This window comes from Aethalodelphis obliquidens, unplaced genomic scaffold (genome assembly GCF_003676395.1).
Source record: "Aethalodelphis obliquidens isolate GAN/ISIS:26980383/991018 unplaced genomic scaffold, ASM367639v1 scaffold6, whole genome shotgun sequence".
In the NCBI taxonomy this organism is placed as follows: domain Eukaryota; kingdom Metazoa; phylum Chordata; class Mammalia; order Artiodactyla; family Delphinidae; genus Aethalodelphis; species Aethalodelphis obliquidens.
In genome coordinates this window covers 51,655,546-51,672,482 of record NW_020837950.1, presented here as the reverse complement: position 1 = coordinate 51,672,482, position 16,937 = coordinate 51,655,546, and positions in this window count along the sequence as shown.

The following is a 16,937-nucleotide window of genomic DNA, read 5'->3' as shown; positions in this document are numbered from 1 at the left end:
AAAAGCTGAGAGAGTTCAGCACCACCAAACCAGCTCTACAACAACTGCTAAAGGAACTTCTCTAGGCAAGAACACAAAAGAAGGAAAAGACCTACAATAACGAACCCAAAACAGTTAAGAAAATGGGAATGGGAACACACATATCGATAATTACCTTAAATGTAAAAGGATTAAATGCTCCCACCAAAAGACACAGATTGGCTGAATGGATACAAAAACAAGACGCATATATTTGCTGTCTACAAGAGACCCACTTCAGACCTAGAGACACATACAGACTGAAAGTAAGGGGATGGAAAAAGGTATTTCATGCAAATGGAAACCAAAAGAAAGCTGGAGTAGCAATTCTCATATCAGACAAAATAGACTTTAAAACAAAGACTATTAGAAGAGACAAAGAAGGACACTACATAATGATCAAGGGATCGATCCAAGAAGAAGATATAACAATTGTAAATATTTATGCACCCAACATAGGAGCACCATAATACATAAGGCAAATACTGACAACCATAAAAGGGGAAATCGACAGTAACACATTCATAGTAGGGGACTTTAACACCCCACTTTCACCAATGGACAGATCATTCAAAATGAAATAAGGAAACACAAGCTTTAAATGATACATTAAATGAGATGGACTTAATTGATATTTATAGGACATTCCATTCAAAAACAACAGAATACACATTTTTCTCAAGTGCTCATGGAACATTCTCCAGGATAGATCATATCTTGGGTCACAAATCAAGCCTTGGTAAATTTAAGAAAATTGAAATTGTATGAAGTATCTTTTCTTACCACAACGCTATGAGACTAGATATCAATTACAGGAAAAGATCTGTAAAAAATACAAACACATGGAGGCTAAAGAATACACTACTTAAAAACGAAGTGATCACTGAAGAAATCAAAGAGGAAATCAAAAAATACCTAGAAACAAATGACAATGGAGACACGACGACTCAAAATCTATGGGATGCAGCAAAAGCAGTTCTCAGAGGGAAGTTTATAGCAATACAATCATACCTTAAGAAACAGGAAACATCTCGAATAAACAACCTAACCTTGCACCTAAAGCAATTAGAGAAAGAAGAACAAAAAAAACCCCAAAGTTAGCAGAAGGAAAGAAATCATAAAAATCAGATCAGAAATAAATAAAAAAGAAATGAAGGAAACGATAGTAAACATCAATAAAACTAAAAGCTGGTTCTTTGAAAGGATAAACAAAATTGATAAACCATTAGCCAGACTCATCAAGAAAAAAAGGGAGAAGACTCAAATCAATAGAATTAGAAATGAAAAAGGAGAAGTAACAACTGACACTGCAGAAATACAAAAGATCATGAGAGATTACTACAAGCAACTCTATGCCAATAAAATGGACAACCTGGAAGAAATGGACAAATTCTTAGAAAGGCACAACCTGCCAAGACTGAATCAGAAAGAAATAGAAAATATGAACAGACCAATCACAGGACTGAAATTGAAACTGTGATTAAAAATCTTCCAACAAGCAAAAGCCCAGGAACAGATGGCTTCACAGGCGAATTCTATCAAACATTTAGAGAAGAGCTATCACCTATCCTTCTCAAACTCTTCCAAAATATAGCAGAGGGAGGAACACTCCCAAACTCATTCTACGAGGCCACCATCACCCTGATACCAAAACCAGACAAGGATGTCACAAAGAAAGAAAACTACAGGTCAATATCACTGATGAACATAGATGCAAAAATCCTCAACAAAATACTAGCAAACAGAATCCAACAGCAAATTAAACGGATCATACACCATGATCAAGTGGGGTTTATTCCAGGAATGCAAGGATTCTTCAATATATGCAAATCAATCAACGTGATACACCATATTAACAAATTGAAGGAGAAAAACCATATGATCATCTCAATAGATGCAGAGAAAGCTTTTGACAAAATTCAACACCCATTTATGATAAAAACCCTGCAGAAAGTAGGCATAGAGGGAACTTTCCTCAACATAATAAAGGCCATATATGACAAACCCACAGCCAACATCATCCTCAATGGTGAAAAACTGAAAGCATTTCCACTAAGATCAGGAACAAGACAAGGTTGCCCACTCTCACCACTCTTATTCAACATAGTTTTGGAAGTTTTAGCCACAGCAATCAGAGAAGAAAAGGAAATAAAAGGAATCCAAATCGGAAAAGAAGTAAAGCTGTCACTCTTTGCAGATGACATGATACTATACATAGAGAATCCTAAAGATGCTACCAGAAAACTACTAGAGCTAATCAATGAATTTGGTAAAGTAGCAGGATACAAAATTAACGCACAGAAATCTCTGGCATTCCTATACACTAAGGATGAAAAATCTGAAAGTGAAATCAAGAAAACACTCCCATTTACCATTGCAATAAAAAGAATAAAATATCTAGGAATAAACCTACCTAAGGAGACAAAAGACCTGTATGCAGAAAATTATAAGGCACTGATGAAAGAAATTAAAGATGATACAAATAGATGGAGAGATATACCATGTTCTTGGATTGGAAGAATCAACATTGTGAAAATGACTCTACTACCCAAAGCAATCTACAGATTCAATGCAATCCCTATCAAACTACCAATGGCATTTTTCACATAACTAGAACAAAAAATTTCACAATTTGTATGGAAACACAAAAGACCCCGAATAGCCAAAGCAATCTTGAGAATGAAAAACGGAGCTGGAGCAATCAGGTTTCCTGACTTCAGACTATACTACAAAGCTACAATAATCAAGACAGTATGGTACTGGCACAAAAACAGAAAGATAGGTCAATGGAACAGGATAGAAAGCCCAGAGATAAACCCACGCATATATGGTCACCTTATCTTTGACAAAGGAGGCAGGAATGTACAGTGGAGAAAGGACAGCCTCTTCAATAAGTGGTGCTGGGAAAACTGGAGAGCTACATGTAAAAGTATGAGATTAGATCACTCCCTAACACCATACACAAAAATAAGCTCAAAATGGATTAAAGACCTAAATGTAAGGCCAGAAACTATCAAACTCTTAGAGGAAAACATAGGCAGAACACTCTATGACATACATCACAGCAAGGTCCTTTTTCAGCCACCTCCTAGAGAAATGGAAATAAAAACAAAAGTAAACAAATGGGACCTAATGAAACTTAAAAGCTTTTGCGCAGCAAAGGAAACCATAAACAAGACCAAAAGACAACCCTCAGAATGGGAGAAAATATTTGCAAATGAAGCAACTGACAAAGAATTAATCTCCAAAATTTATAAGCAGCTCATGCAGCTTAATAACAAAAAAACAAACAACCCAATCCAAAAAATGGGCAGAAGACCTAAATAGACATTTCTCCAAAGAAGATATACAGAGTGCCAACAAACACATGAAAGAATGCTCAACATCACTAATCATTAGAGAAATGCAAATCAAAACTACAATGAGATATCATCTCACACCAGTCAGAATGGCCATCATCAAAAAATCTACAAACAATAAATGCTGGAGAGGGTGTGGAGAAAAGGGGACCCTCTTACACTGTTGGTGGGAATGTAAATTGATACAGCCACTATGGAGAACAGTATGGAGGTTCCTTAAAAAACTACAAATAGAACTACCATATGAACCAGCAATCCCACTACTGGGCATATACCCTGAGAAAACCATAATTCAAAAAGAGTCATGTACCAAAATGTTCATTGCAGGTCTATTTACAATAGCCCAGAGATGGAAACAACCTAAATGTCCATCATCGGATGAATGGATAAAGAAGACGTGGCACATATATACAATGGAATATTACTCAGCCATAAAAAGAGACGAAATTGAGCTATTTGTAATGAGGTGGATAGACCTAGAGTCTGTCATACAGAGTGAAGTAAGTCAGAAAGAGAGACACAAATACCGTATGCTAACACATATATATGGAATTTAAGGGAAAAAATGTCATGAAAAACCTAGGGGTGAAACAGGAATAAAGACACAGACTTACTAGAGAATGGACTTGAGGCTATGGGGAGGGGGAAGGGTAAACAGTGACAAAGCGAGAGAGAGGCATGGACATATATACACTACCAAACGTAAGGTGGATAGCTAGTGGGAAGCAGCCGCATAGCACAGGGAGATCAGCTCGGTGCTTTGTGACCGCCTGGAGGGGTGGGATAGGGAGGGTGGGAGGGAGGGAGACGCAAGCGGGAAGAGATATGGGAACATATGTATATATATAACTGATTCATTTTGTTGTGAAGCTGAAACTAACATACCATTGTAAAGCAATTATACTCCAATAAAGATGTTAAAATGAAAAAAAAAAAAAACAAAGGTGTTTTGCTTTTGCTTCTAAACTCTTAACACATTTTAAGTTGTATACAAGGGGTTATAGTCTATGAATAGAGGTAAATAGATTTTTATGAAGAGGAAGGTAGAATAAATACAGCTGATTCTGAAAATAAGCTTAATTCTGGGAGATGGGGTGAGAGTAGGGAAGAATATCTGATATTTTTACCTTTAGAAAGTAAAATTGTAACAGGATACATTTGCATCAAAGTTTTCCCAGTCTTTTTGATGGCACCTATCCATAAGTGATGCAAGGAGTATTGTCGAATTATACAGGATTATGATTATAAATCAAACTCTATCATTGTTAAAGTTAGTGAACATTTTCCTCAGATATAACTAATGCTTGTCTGATTCCAGGGTTGCTGTCTACTTTTGTGTTATCTTCACAGATATTTTAATGGGATTTTGAATCAATGCAAAAGTTTACAAACACAAACTATATATCTGCTATGGTGAAATCTGAAAGTTCTTTAGACATGGTAGGAAATATGAATTCATTTCTTGATTTGGAAAAAAAAGCATTAAAAATATTATTGTTGATATCTTATATGTGATATAATTTAGCATTTATACAAACCCCCCAATATAACAAAATAGCTTTATATTAGCAGAATCAAGTAGATCTAATCATTATTAAGTAGTAACTTTTATTTTTGGATTAAATTATGTAAGTGTTAGAATTAAGTCATGTGTTCTCTTCCTGTAAAAGATTTAGAGTCTTATCAAATATTTTTTCTAAATAATTCTGAAACATATTACAAGAAAATATATTTAGGAATTAAAATTAATTTTAATATATTCCTATATTGCTCAGTGGTAACTTTAAAATTCACCATTCAAAAAATTTTTTTTCAAAATACCAAACAACTAGTTTATTTTAGTAATTTCTGTAGAATTCAATTCTATAGAATCTGAAAGGAAAAATTCATCTCAACTTTGTGTTCAGAGGTGGAAAACAGACCAAGATAAATGTTTAGACCCAAGTAAAAATAAGAGAGTGTGGGGAGTTTAGTTTGTTTTCTAACTGGAAAACTACATTTCCCAAGATTCCTTTCTCCATAATTATATGTTAAAATTAGCCACAAGATAATTTTGCATGAGATTTGTAAGGTAGAATTGAAGCAACCTCATGCTCTGTAGGTTAATTTAGAGTGGCAAGCACCACTGTAGTCTAGCACATTGTTACTATCTGTTGATTCACTTTATTGATGAGGGCAGCAGACAGGCCTTCACTTACCCTGCCCTCCGCCCTGTACACAATGTACAAACTGCACAAAATGTTCTAGTTGTCCTAATGGGCTCCGATTTCCTCTCATGTTCCAGGATTTCATGCCCAGCTTTTCTTCCTGACTACCATCTTACATTTAGCAATTCAGGTCTATCACCAGATTCAGAGGCTACAGCTCTTTATATATATTTTAACCAGTCCCCCAACTAATCAAAGTCTGATTCCTATAATATAACCCTTACTCCATAATGCTCTTGGTATTTCTGCTTCCCTGATTAAAACCTAACTGATACAGAGAGAGATAGGGATATTATTACTTTACTTGCAAACCTCAGTTTTCTCACCTGTTAGATGTGTAAATTGTCATGTTCTCATAGACATGTTCATGTTCTCATAGATATAAATGTAATAAGATATGTATAGCACTTAGGACTGTATCTGTCAAAGTAAGCACTATATATATATATATACTGTATAATAGGAATAAGTAAATATGATGCTTGACCCGCTGAATTTCATGTTAGTTATATTTTCCTTAAAATGAATACTACATTTGCATATTTAAGCACAAGTTTCTCATCTCTGTACTTATTTATTATGCCTCTATTGTGAAAGTGGCAAGTCTGTTACATTTAATTCTGTTAAATCCACTTTCATTTTTATATAGGATAATTTTAAAGTGGAATAAAGCCATATTTATAAAAATAATTAAATGAATAACAAACAATATTTACAATTTTGAGACAAAATAATTCAGTGGTTTGTTTTTCAAATGTTTATAAATACTTAGAATAGAACTTTTCATGTGAACAAGTAGCATTTGATACAAATGTCATGTTTTAGAGTTGAAATACTTTATTTCTATTTTTAACTATAAGGATAAATAGAAATATTCATGTAAAAGTACAATCTATGCTATCTGAAATAAAGGAGAATTTAAAATTTTGCAATTTAAATTTACATGTATGGAAATATAATACTTGTCCCGGCTTCTGATTTTATTATATTCAATTACTTAAACAGTCATTTTGACAAGTATCTTATTCATAGAAAATTTCCTTTCTGTTAGGTTTAAATAATCCAAATTTTTTAATAGATAAGGCATCTCTTTTCCTTTGTTTAAAAAAATTCTTTAAGAAAAGCTTCAGTTTCAGAACCCCAGAAAGAACTGACAAAATTCCAAGATTCCTAGAATGAACATTTATATTTTCCTTTTCAACTTTATATATATTAGATTGTGTATTAAATTCTCATTAATTTCAGATTCATTAAATTGTACTCTAAAGAAATAAATCCCAACTTATATACCACATTTTAAAAATATAATAAAATTAAACTCTTGATGGAGAAGATGACTGCCCAACAAGAGACCATTAGCAATTCCTTCTTATGCTCTACAATAAAACATGCTGTGTAGAAGTGACTGCCTTTGAAGTTATTCGTACATTTGAATGCAAACTACCCAACCGTGAAAATGAGGCTTCCATTTGTTATAAAAATAAATTAAGAGGCAATGTTTTGCTGGCAAAGTCATTTGAGCATCTCAATTCATAACTATTCATGGTAACATAAACAGATGTCTTTGCTCATACTATGAGCTGCTGTATGATATTGTTTTATTCAACATTACTTTATATCTAAAGTGACTGTAGGTGACTTGTTTTAGGATATTAAAAAAACCACTCCTGATATAGAGATCCTGAGGGAAATTATACAATAATGTTACCACCATAACTAATTTTCTTCTTACGAAATCATGATCCCACTACAATTTTAGAGCTGAAGAAAATATTGTTTAACATCACCATTTCCATGTTCATATCTCAGTAAATCACAATAAGGTAATTTTTTAAAATAAAAACATACTTTATGTTTCTATAAAAAACATAAAGGACTGCCTTTGGGAAATATGTTTTCATTTCTAAATTAAAAGTACCGTGAAGACTGAATAAGTTACATACTGCTTATTGACACTCTAATTACTTCTCTTTTATTAGCAAAAAATACATTTCTCTGAGAAAATATCGTAATAGTGGTGCCCAGCACATTTTAAGAGAGTTTATTCAAGAGAAGAATAAATTCTGCTGAGTATGCATTTGTTTAAAACTCCTGGGAAAAATTTAAGAATACAAAGATATTACCTTAAATGTAGCAGTCCTTTCTGCCCAAGTACATGCACTCACATTCATATATTGATTTATACGTTGGAAACCGTATAATGTAATGGAAAGAACAAAGATTTGAGGTTTAAAAAAACCTATTTTTGATCTGAATTCAAACGGCTATATAAGTTTTTCATTTAATATTCAAAATTCATTTTCTCATCTATAAAATGGGAATAATAAAAACTACCCTCTACATTTTTGAGGATTGCATTTTTAAAGGTTGAATTAGAGAATGATAATGAAAATTTTAATTTAGTGCTACACTAAACTTATTACCATAAATTTGCATTTAAAAATGTTTCTTGGTATTTAATAACACTTGAATTAATCCAGTGTCTTTATATTGGGCCCCCCAAAATAAGACACTCAATTAAACGACCCTAAAGACACCTCCAAAAATACTGACTTATGAAAAAAAAACTCCAAAGCAATCTTTCAGATGCTCCTTTTTTGTTACATTTGACCCAGTGATATATTAATATCAGGCATTAATGGCAATTTTAATGGCAATTGTTTGGTAGTAAGTGCTCCTAACATTTTTTTCTTTTCACAAGAAAGAAAGGTAATTATGAGAGAAAAAAATTAATTTTGGGCATGGGGAAAATCATAGCCTTCTTTCCATTATATTGTTCAAGATATTAAAGCACTTTTATGAATTTAGTTCACTTATACTAAATGCTACCAATAATCTATCACTAGTTATTTGCCAAATAATATACAGTTTAAATTTTATCTCCTTTCAACATGCCATTTAACATTGTTGCTCAGGTTGACTTTCCTTGAGATTTCATGAAAATGTTTTAAGTGATACATCCATATGTATTTATTCTCTGTGTATGTGTCAGTTTCTATGTACTGTAAAAAAAAATAATAACAAACACTTCAGTTAAATAGAGTTTGGAGACCAGAAGGCGGAACTCTCATGCACTGCAACCATAGCAGAGCCCAATAGAAAGACTCCTCCTCTTTCCTGGCAAGGACAAAGCCAATGAAAAGCCATAAACTCTTTGTTTACTATAGCCCTCTCAACTTCTTTTTACCCTCTATAAAAGCACAGTTCTTCCCTTGCTGTGCAGGGATGTGCACATAACTTGACATGGTTGCAGACCCTGAACTGCTGATCCCAAATTCTGTTGATCCCAAATAAAACCCACTTTTACAGAAGAAATATCTGGCAGTCTCCTTAGTTCAGGTCAACATTTTGGTGGCCCATATGGGGCCCTGAAGGCTTCAGACCTCGTGAGCCACAGGTGTGGTACCCTGGAGTATACAGGTATGGCTTTCTCCCAGATCTGAGCTCACACCCTCTTTACATTTGAAACTCTCCAAATTTTATCTCAGATCTATTTTAAGGTTTTGTCTTTCAGGTGAAGGTCTAATTCTGTATTCACGTACTCCTTTGGCACTTCAGTCTGATTTTAAATAAGACTGTTTCAACTGAAGCTGAAAACGCACTTGATCCATTCCTTCAGAATTCCTGCTTCACTAAACCTGTGCTGGTTTTTCAGCCTTGGTGTATTACTGTGGAATAAGTTATTCTCTGGAAACTGGCTGAAAAAAAGCCTTTGGCCTGGCTCTTTCAAGACCAAGCTGTTTCTTTAGAACTGGCTGCTATTAGCTTGCAAGCTGTTTGTATTGAGCTGTTTGCCCTGTAAAATGTTTAAACTGTTTGAAAATTGTTCTTTTACTCTAGAGAAAAACCTCTGAGAAATGAGATCCAAATTATCTAAGTATTTTGAGGGCACCCACCCCATAGGGACTCTGGCAGATTTCATGCTTAAACACCTTGGTCCTTTCTCATGTGCATTTCTAACTAAATGGATTGACCTGACCAAAGGCAATTTAGAATATCAATGGCCATTATGGGGAACTTTTGAAATCCCCACATTTAGTTTCCTTAAAGCTGGATTGTGTTACAACAGCTCAGACATTTCCAGAATTGAGTGCAATGCCTATTTTCACTGGTAGTTTGAGGCTTCACAATGTTATCAGGAGTCTAAAATTGCCTTTCTGCAAAATAAGATTTTAAGATGAACTGAGGCAAACAAATGACAAAAGAAAGAGAAAATGGCAGCCAAGGCCTCAGGCTCTTCTTTCTTGGCTCTTTGTCCCAGGCTCTACTTCTGACTCCCCTGTAGCCTCACTTCACCCATGCTAGTCACCTTGCTGAACTTCCTCTTTTCTCTGAAACTCTCCTCACTCCTTTTTCCTCTGAACTTTTCAGAATCTGTCTCTTTAAAAATGAAGCCTTCTGAGGATCCAGAGGCTAAACCCTAATTTTTTTACATTTCCTGGTAGAAAGCTGAACCGTGAGCCATAGACAAAGATTTCCCCAAAGTAAAAAAAAGATGCTCACAGAATTGCTGAGGAATTTAATATAATCATTTGAACTTATCAACCTAGTTTCTATGACTTATATCAGCTGGTTCATGTGCTTGCCAGAGAAGACCAGGCCCAGCACTGGATGAAACTGCTAATGGGAAAAATCCTGAAAGGTCTCTGTAATTATAAGCGGTAGACCAGCGTGCTAACTTATTATATGATCAGACTAGAGTAATCGCTAGGCAACTTCATCAAAGCAATTCCTAGAGCTTTTCCAAAGCCTGTTGATTGGAACAAAATTCAGGTTTGCAAACAAAAATCTGATGAACCTGTTCATGACTATTACAATTGACTTCAAATTATTTTTAAAGAAAATTCTGATCTACCTTCAGATGTTGATTACACTTAGAGAAACTTAATTCTACGGTTACTAATAGGCTGAACCAGGACCTTTCACTTCTTGTAAAAAAAAGGACTGGGATGGAATGAGAAACTATGTCTATCCAGATTTAGTTAATCTGGCAAACCAGCTCTCCTGTACTCTAGATGAGTGACTTCCAAGGAAGACTGCCGAAATTCTTAATCTTCAAGTCCAGCAAATGAAGGCTTATAAATAAAACCCAAACCCCCTAGTTTCAGCTTTTATTATCAAAAGCCAGGATATTGGAAATGAAATTATTACAAATCTAAGCGCATTAGGCACTTAAATAACCAGACTTCCCAATGTCCTCCCAACTCGCAATGACAGGGCTCCAAGGAACTACAGAGGCTCTTTCCAATTCTCCTTCCTCATCAGCTTGGAGAAACAGTTCTCCAGATTGGAGATGAATCCCTTCTATTTCTAACTAACACCAAATCCACACTCTCAGTGCTCAACCCCACTACTACAAAAAACAAAAAACAAAAAAACAAACCTTGCCTCAGAGTACTAATACGATTCAAATAGTGGAGACCTCTAATAAACCAGTCTCTGAACCTATTCCCTTTTGTTTAGGCTCTTTAAGAGATATCCACCCTTTTCTCCTTAGTTGCTCTGCCCTTACCCATTTATTAGGCCAAGACATCTTAGAGAAGTGTCATTCCAGAATCTCTTTCTCCAGATGGTGGAATAATTTGAGAATTTGATAGTAGTCATCAAAGTAATCAACCAGGAAAATTAAATGACCCTTTGACATCTTTTTATTTGTTTCATCTCTAACAGTACTACAGCTCATTCTGGAAACACTGATAATTTGTCCCTAGTGAAACAGCTACCATCTTCCTCATGGGAAAAAAAATCTCCAACTGATGTTGGCAAAATTCACAGCACACCTCCCATCAAGATTCAAATAGACCCTTCAAAATTTCTTTCCAGATTAGTTAATACCATATAAATAAAGAATCCCTTCAAAGCATAAAGCCTGTAATAGAAGATGTTAAGGCTCAAGGCCTCAGAATCACTTGTACTAGACCCTGTAACACTCCCATTTCACTGGTGAGAAAACCTAAGGGCCAAGTGTGGAGATTTGTCCAAGATCTCTGAGCAATAAATGACATTATTTTTCCTAGACACTGTTGTTTCTAACCTTCATACATTACCAACATCCATTCCCATTAGAAACAAATTCTTTACTATAATTGATTTAGCAGTGCATTCTTTACTATTCTAGTTGAGGAGGCTAGCCAATACCTTTTGCCTTCACTTGGGAAGAAGAACAATTCACCTGGACAGTAGTGCCTCAGGGTTTTATTGACAGTCCTTTTTATTTCTAACAAATACTGAAGGCTGATCGAATGATATAAAGTTCCCTAGAGGTTCTACTCTGTTGCATTATGTGGAGGATTTGCTGCTTTACTATCCTTCTCAAGCCTCCTCACAGGAAGACAGCATCCACCTGCAAAAACTTTCAGTCTTAAAGGGACATATGTTCACCAAAGAAGAGTTGCAGTTTGCCCAAACCCAGGTTTGATATTTAGAGCAACTGGTATCAAATCATGGTTTACACCTAAATCCAGACAGACTTCTTAGTGTCCTAAGTTTTCCAAAACCCAAAACGAAGCACCAGCCATGACGTTTTCTTGGGCTGGTTAGTTACTGTCAAAATTGTATTCCAAATATCCCTTTTATGGCCAAACCTTCATATGTTTGTTTTACTAAAGGAAAACAACCCCAACCCAATTTATGGGAAGAACAAGATGACATGAACTTTAAGGTCTTAAAGGAGAGTTTGATGAATCTACCTGCCATTAAGAATCCCAATTATCAGATTCGTTTTTCCTTTTTGTATATGAAAGGGAAAGGAACAACTTTGGGGTACTCACCCCAAAACACAAGGACCCATAAGATATTATAGCTAGCCACTGAACCTTATGGCATGTGGATAACCCCCTCACCTTAAAACTATTATGGCTATTGCCCATTTGATTAAGATCATCAAGAAAATCACTGTGGGAACCCCTTTAACCATTTTTGTACCTCATGCATTAGAAGCTCTTCTGAATTCTCATTACACTGAACATTTCTCAGTCAGCCACGCAACCTACTATAAACTCCTTTTGTTAACTGCTCCTCACATTACTCTTTTATGTTGTAGTAACCTTAACTCTGATACTCTTTTCCTCTCTATCACTGGTGAAGTCCTTCACAACTGCTTAAAGCTGATGGATAACTTTCTGACTCTTGTGATGATCTACAGGAAATTCCTTTGGTATTTCTGACTTCTCATGGTTTGCTGATGGTTCTTATTTAAAAGGTGACAATGGCAAATAGTGTGTTGGGTATATTATTGCAACTCCTTTTGATGTCGACGAGCCAGTATCTTTATGGCTACTTTGGTCCAACAGGCTGAATTATATGCTCTTACACACGTTTGTACTTTAGCCAAGAACAAAACTGCCAATATTTATTTTGATAGTAGATATGCTTTTGGAGTAGCTCATGATTTTGGAATGCTGTGGAAGCCACAGGTCTTCCTTACTTTCAGTGAAAATAAAATTTAAAACAGCCCCTATGTTCAAGAATTATTAGATGCAATACTTTTGCCTGCCACTTTAGCTATTATAAGATTCCAAGGCATTATAAACTTGATTCTCTGGAAGCTAAAGGAAATCACCTTGTTGATATTTCCAGAAGAAATGTTATCATTATGTTTTTGTCATGGTTTATGTGTTTTCACACTGGACTGAAGCCTTCCCTTGCAAACAGGCTACTGTCTCTTCTATGACTAAAGTCTTTTTGGAAAAGATCATTCACTACCTAGGAACCATCTCTCCAACTTCATAGTGATTGAGGAATTCATTTTACTGGCCAGGCAAATTTGTGTTGTTTGGCTGGTTTTACAACACTTTCACTATGCTTATCACCCTAATCTTCTGGTTTAGATGAACACACTAATAGCATTATTAAGATTCAACTGGGAAAATTTATAAAGTTCCTCCACATGCCTTGCACAAAAGCACTGCTGTCAGTCTTTCTAAATCTTAGACCCACTCCTTTTGGACTTCATAAACTCTCAACCTTTGAGATAGTTGCAGAACACCCAATGCACTTGGTTCCTGCTTCTTTTGAACCACAACTGATAAAAGGAAATATACTTGAATATTCCAAAGGCTTGATTGCTTCTATTAGAAATAACCGTGTTTTAGTAGAGCAATCTTTTCACAGTGTGCCCTTGGGAAACAAAGACTTTAGGCATCACACCTTGCAACCTGGAGATTTTGTTTATTGAAAAAGACACCTCCAGAAAAACTCTCTTCACCCTCACTATAGAGGCCCCTATCAGGTACTGCTAACGAACATTTCTGCCACCAAACTCTAAGGAATAAATTCCTGGATCCACATGACACACCTAAATAAAGCAACAAACCTTAGCTAGAACTGCGTATTATCTGGTGACCTGAAAGTAAAGATTTTCCAGAATTGAAGTAGACAACATCTAATGAGACAGTTTTCCCAACATATCTGGACCAGGCCTGTTGGAAGCTTGTCACTAAACCTTTGGTGATGACATACTACTTCAGAAGATCTCCATGTCTATGTCCTTGATAGCATACAGATGTTAGATAAAAAGTATCTGAGAGTTCTCTCTCCTACCCTTCCTTTTCCCTCAAATGTGACCTCAAATTCTCATCTGTACACTTTCCCTCCAACATGAGACACACACTGAGGAAAAGTTCTTCTTGACACTGAGGGACAAAAAGCAACTGAAACTAGAAAACCTGACTTTGGATCAATAATGCTTTCAAGGAAAGATCTTGATCAAAAGAGGGAAATGTAAAAAATTAATACACAAAAACCTCAAATAAATAAAGTTGGGAGACCAGAATGGGAGCTCTCATATCCTGTGATGATAGCTTAGCCCAACAGGAAGAAGAAAGACTCCTCTTCTTCCCTGGAAGGGACTCAGCCAATAACAAGCTATTAACTCTTTGTTTACTGTAGCCCTCCCAACTTCCTTTCCCTCCATAAAAGTGTTCTCCTTCCCTTGCCATGTAGGAATTTGTATGTGGCTTGCCATGGTTGCAGACCCTGAATTGCAATTCTCTGCTGATCTTGAATAAACCTATCTTTGCTGGAGAAATATCTGGCAGTCTATTTAGTTTATCTGAACAATATTTATATAGAAGTATAGAAAACTTCTCATACCCTTAGGAATCATATAATCTAGCTATTGAAATAAGGAAGATTCACACAAAGTAATTTCCTAACAGTATGAGTATAAATTTACATTGCATCTTTGAATGAATAAACCGTAAAACTAATTAAAAGAGTAAGCAGAAAAATAATAATTTTAGGTCAAATAACTTACCTGAAATACTGCAGAAATTTAACAAAGCTTAAAGATAAGTATTTTGCATTTGTGACAATTAAAATATTAGAATATCTATGTTGTACTTATTTCTATTGCATCATCTTAAATTTAAATTGTTGGATATATAATAACATAGTTGAGTAGTGGCCCTGTATCATTTTTAAGTAGAATGTATTTATTAATTCATTAAAAATATTAATTGATGCGCTACCACTCTTCTTGCCTTAGGATACAGATCAAAACTTGTAAAGATCTTTGCCCTTTACATTCTGAGGGAACAAATAATCTGATAAATTTTATTACATAAAATTATGTAATATTTTGGAGTACAATAAATACTGTAAAAAAATACTCAAAATAAGAGGAATAGTGTGTGTCCATTAGGCTAATGGTGGGGAGGTAAGATCCTTTTTTTTTTAAACCACTTTATTGACATAAAATTTTAAATAAAATTCAATCTTTTTCAAGTACACGATTCAATAACTTTTAGTAAATATGTAGTTTTGTGTAAACCACACACAAAAAAAACAATTTTAGAACATTTCTGTGGCGTCAAAAAAGAATATTTGTGTTTACATGCAGCCATTCCATTTTCCTACCCCCGCCTAAGGCAAACATAAATCTACTTTATGTTTTCTTTCTATAGGTTTTCTTTCTCTAGCAGTTTTACATAAGGCAATTGTACAAAATGCAAAATGCAGTATTTTCTATCTGACTTCTTTCATTTCAGGTATTTTGAGGGTCATCAATATTATAGCATGCAAAATTATTTCATTCTTTTTTAATGTAAAACAGTATTCCATGGTATGGGTATGTAAGCAGCTCTTTGTGGGAAACCTCCGTTAGCAGGAAACGCCTTTTCTGGCCACTTTAGTAAAGCTCTATTGTAGCTAACTTTTAAACCAGGCACCCCCACGCTCTACTAATCTCAGGCACAAGCACACCTTTCAAATCTTCTAGTCATACAATACCTTGTCTAACTTGTTGGTTCTTTCCATAGATCAAAGTGGTAGAAATGAAGAACAAGTAATTAACAGATGACCATACCTCTTTCCTACCTTCCCGTTCAGTAATCTCCTGAACAAACTGTGTGAACAAGATAATATCTAGAGGAAGATCATAAGAAGTCCATGAGCCCGTATGCAGTGGGGGGATGGCAACCACTTTGACCCCCTATCACAATAAGTAACTGAGATTGCTTCCCTCCTTCCCTTTAAAATTCCATGACCAAGCAGAATGGAGGTGGTTTTGGGGGGACGTTGAGTCCACCATCTCCCCAAATTGCTGGTATTCTGATTAAAGGCACCTTTCCTTTACTATCAACATTTCTGAGTATATAATTGATTTTGTAAGTGGCGAGCAGAGGGACCCCATTTGATAACAGGTATACCACATTTTGTTTAATCATTCACCATTTGATAAACATTTGCATTTTTTCCATATTTTGTCTATTATGAATAACGCTACTATAAGCATTCATATATGTATCTTTGTGTGGACATAGGCTTTTATTTTTCTTGAGTAAATACCTAGGAGTGGAATTGCTTAGTCATCTGGTAAATTTGTGTCTTAATTTTTAAGAAACTACCCAATTGCTTTCCAAAGGGGCTGTACTATTTTACATTCCCACCACCTAGGAGAGAGGCATGGAACAGATCCTTCCCTAGCACCTTCAGAAGCATTGTGGCCCTTACCCACAACAGGATTTTGGACTCATCCCCAAAACTGTGAGAAGTAAATTTTATTGTTTTAAGCCACTCAGTCTTGTAAATTTTTAAGTTAACCCAAGGAAACTAACATAAAAGGGGAGAGCAACATGATTCAGCTGACTGTTTTATTAAAAGGTAGCACTGACAGCATATTTGTATGCTAATGGAGATGCCTCAGGAGAAAGGAAAAACTGATGATATAAAGAAGAGAGCCTTCAGTGTCTGCTCTGACAGGAAAAATACTTGGTGATCATCACCCTGCCCTTGCAAGAAAAAGGTCAACCTAAAAATCAACAACTTCTCTTGGAATCATCAGAGAACTGAGGCCACAAGGTAAAGGACTACCCTGAAATCTGGAGAGCTGGGCAAATCCAGTTCTAACTGA